Source organism: Penicillium chrysogenum (assembly GCF_028827035.1).
Source record: "Penicillium chrysogenum strain IBT 35668 chromosome Unknown utg000001l_segment0_segment0, whole genome shotgun sequence".
Lineage (NCBI taxonomy): Eukaryota > Fungi > Ascomycota > Eurotiomycetes > Eurotiales > Aspergillaceae > Penicillium > Penicillium chrysogenum.
This window is the reverse complement of record NW_026622749.1, coordinates 7,321,475-7,325,731: the sequence shown is the minus strand read 5'-3', so window position 1 is coordinate 7,325,731 and position 4,257 is coordinate 7,321,475.

The following is a 4,257-nucleotide window of genomic DNA, read 5'->3' as shown; positions in this document are numbered from 1 at the left end:
ATTTATTAATAAGGCTAGAAAATAAGGGTTCTAATATATATAAATTCGGATCTCTTTATAGAGATTAAATAATAGATTAAATTAAAGATTTATATTTAGGGGATTGGTATACGGACCCCCCCTTCTGTAATGGGACCCCCCTGCCTGAAATTTCAGTACCGCCTTCCTAATCGGGTACCGCTTTTACCTCGACACCCATTATCTTCCTACCGCCCTCCCACCGCCTTCGAAGTTTTACACCGCCTTCGTGTCAAACTGCCCCTTAACACTATAGGACGACAGTAGATACCTATAATTTGTATGTAAACATATAGGAAAAACAAGTCACTTTTGTCAGCACCTAGACCCACACTATACAGACCCAGCACCAGACCCAGCACCAGACCTAGCACCATACCTAGCACCATACCCAGCATCATACCCAGCACCAGACCCAGCATCAGACCTAGCACCATGTCTAGCACCGAGTCGTAAGACGTGAATGTAGACGTGAAAGGGGCCAAAAACACGCGCGTCGAGGACGAAAAGGATAAATGTTAACATATCGAGCACACTAATGCTTGGTTCGACAGAAATGTACGTTTTTTTCTGATCAAAATGCATGTTTTCTTACTATGTAAACTGGAATTCCTATAGTGGTGGCAGAATTATATGGCAGAAAACTCTCTACTGGCAGAAATTATGGTAGAATTCGGTGTCGCACCCGACTAGGAAGGCGGTACTGAAATTTCAGGCAGGGGGGTCCCATTACTGAAAGGGGGGTCCCATTACTGAAAGGGGGGTCCCATTACCGAAAGGGGGGTCCCATTACAGAAGGGGGGGTCCCTATACCAATCCCCTATATTTATTATTTAGGTTATTTAAAACCTATAAAATCACTACCTATTTTAGTAGTATAATCTCTTTACTTATAAGATTATCTACTAGTATTTTAACTTTATTTAGGTATTCTTCTATAGTATAAAAGTTATCTAATTAGGTGCTAAAGAATTCTTTTAAAGTTAAATACTCTATAGTAAAGCCTTTAGGATAAGGGAGATACTGCTGGCACACCGATATTTACTCCGGACACACCACTAGTACCATTTCGGGATAGTCACTCTTAGCAGTCAATTTTTAATACGAGTGCCATTTATTATGGTATTGCCTTAGTAAAAAACACAGCCCCCGAACATCTCCAGCCACAGAGTACATATACGGTCGGTCTGATCTTTCCCCCCTTTCATCTGATTATGAAGCACCCCGTAAATCACGTGATCTGGATAGGGCTTGTTTGCTAGGGTTAACCGAGTTCGCACACAAATGAAAAATCTGCATATCAATGTCAATTTGCATTCTGGTTTCCTATAGTAAAAGCTTCATTTTTGCCTGCATTTTTGCCTGCATTTAAAACAAATGAAAGTCAAAATCAAAGTGCATTTTTAAACTGATAAAAATAGTGTTCAAACTAATGAAAAGGGGTTGTAAAAGTGCAGGTGAAAGTGCAGCTTTTACTATAGGAGACCAGAATGTTTGTGCGGGGACTCGGCAAACCCTAGCAAACAAGCCCTATCCAGATCACGTGATTTACGGGGAGCTTCATAATCAGATGAAAGGGGGGAAAGATCAGACCGACCGTATATGTACTCTGTGGCTGGAGATGTTCGGGGGGCTGTGTTTTTTACTAAGGCAATACCATAATAAATGGCACTTGTATTGAAACCTGACTGTCAAGAGTGACTATCCCGAAATGGTACTAGTGGTGTGTCCGGAGTAAACCTCGGTGTGCCAGCAGTGTCTCCCCTTTTAAATCTATAAAAGATCTAGACTTAGATAAAGGAATAAATTATAAAGTTATATTAGTTATAGATCCGGTAGGTAAATCGATATTAGAGAGAGGAAGATTCGGTATTAGCGACTATATTTTTATAATAATAAAAGACTAGTAACTTACTTAGCTAGATTAGAAACTCGCTTACTTAGCGAGTAGTATATATAAGATTATTAATAAAATTAGTAATTCTTATAAACTTAATCTACTAGATTCGATCTAAGTGTACCTAGTTTTCTATACTAATAAGCTATAATAAGTAGCGACTACTAAGCCTTTAATAGGATAATATATTAATCCCCCTCCGCTAATTAGGATTAATAAAGAAGATAAATAGGAAGTTAATAAATTACTAGATATAAGAATATATTACTAGAAGCTATAGTATCGAGTGTAGTAGTTAGGATATAACCTTAATCTATAATAGTATCCTACTAGGAACTTTAAGTATATACCGTAAAAGGTTTAAGAATTCTATAACTAATATCCTTCTAAACTAGGTCCCCTAATACGTTTATAAGACTAGATTAATACTTTAAAAAGATATATTATACTCGATAAATATCCTAATAATAATAAGCTAGTATTTAAAGACTAAATATAGTTTTAGCTAGGGGTTATATAACGATCTAGAGGTTCTTATAGTTATATAATAATATTTATTTCCGGTATATAATAGACTAGAGTCCGGGGCGAGGGTCGATAGAGATTTCTACCTAAAGTCCCCGACTAGAGGTCTCGATATATAAAAGGATCTCGTGGTGTCGATCCTTTCCCCTTTTTCTCTTCCCCCTTATACTTAGTATCCTAAAATTAAATGCACTCTTTTTTTTATAAAGAACTAGCAGGTCATATTAGATCTTTAATAAAAATAGTGTATTTTATTTAAAATACTAAGTATAGAGAGGGAAAGAGAAAGAGGAAAGGATCGTTAACTATAGGATCCTTTCTATATACGTAGATCTCGAGTCGGAGATATCTAATAGAAAACTCTATTAACTCTAACCCTAAGCCCTAACCTATCCTATTATATATATAAATAAATATTATTACGTGACTATACTATCAAACCTCTAGATCGTTATAGGAATAAGCGTTTTTGTCTAACTATAAATACATATTTTTTACTATATAAATTAATATTCTAAAAGTAGAGATTTACTAAATAGAAAAGAATTCTACTAGAAAATTAGGTAGAATTAGGTAGGGGGGGGTAAATATTAACACCCTAAATAAAAAACTCTAAGCTTATAGTTAGACTATCTATATCCCCCCTTATCCCGTCCCCTTTTAACCCTAGCGTGACTCTTATACTAAACCCTCTAGTTTATATTAGCTAATATTAGCGTACCTCGTACTATACTCGCTTACTCTTAAGCGAAGGTAGGATTATAGACGCTACCCTTATAGCCGGTATCTCTTATACTACGCCTAAGTCCCTCTATAATATATAATAGCTATAACGATCTATATACTATTATATATTAGATAATAGATTAGTTTCCTTTATTATTTACTACCTTCGTTATTTACTACTTTTATTATTTACTCGCTTAGCGAGAGAGGATAGAGTTTATATCGTTTATATAGTCTAGTTTAATTAAGCTTTTAGCTCGCTAGACTTTACTCTCCTTCCTTCTTTCTTCTCTATCTTTAGTTACTTAAATCAATAGCACTCTCTTACTTTAGCTTTATACTTTTACCTATAGACCTAGCTAGTTATAGTAGCCGGTAGTTATAAAGGTAGAGACGGAGGTAATTAGAATTAACGATTATCGTAGTATAGGTATCGGATATATAGCTCTAGCACTAGCACTAGTACTAGCTCTAGCTCTAGCTTTAGCTCTAGATTTAGCTTTAGCTTACTATACGCTATACACTATATACTAACGTACTTCTCGTTAGTCGAAAATATATATATAAGGGATACTCGGATATTCGAGTATATAGACGTATACGGTTATATAAAGAAATTCGATAAAAATCCCGATAAAAATCTTAGTAAAAAACTTAGTAAAAAACTTAGTAAAAATTTCGAATTTATAGTATAAAAAGCCTACACTCTAGTAGACCGAAAAAGAATAAGAATATATAAAAGTGCGCTAAAAAAAGAAAAGCGTACTTTCTCCGAAGTAGGGAGATCTTAGTATATAGGTACTAGAGATCTTAGTATAGGCGGGGGTTAAGTTACTAGGGGTAGCGATCTTATAGGCCGCTACCTTAGCTATAGGGTATCGATAAAAAAAGGGCTTACTTAGGCTATTATATTATATAAAAATTGGTTTTATATTATAATTTATTAATATAATTTAATAATATTATATTATTTAAAAATAATTAATTTTATATTACAATTCATTAATATAATTAATTTAATAATCTATAGTTTAAATTCTAAAACTATAATTTATCTATATAATTTAAAAACTAAATTTAATTTAATCTAT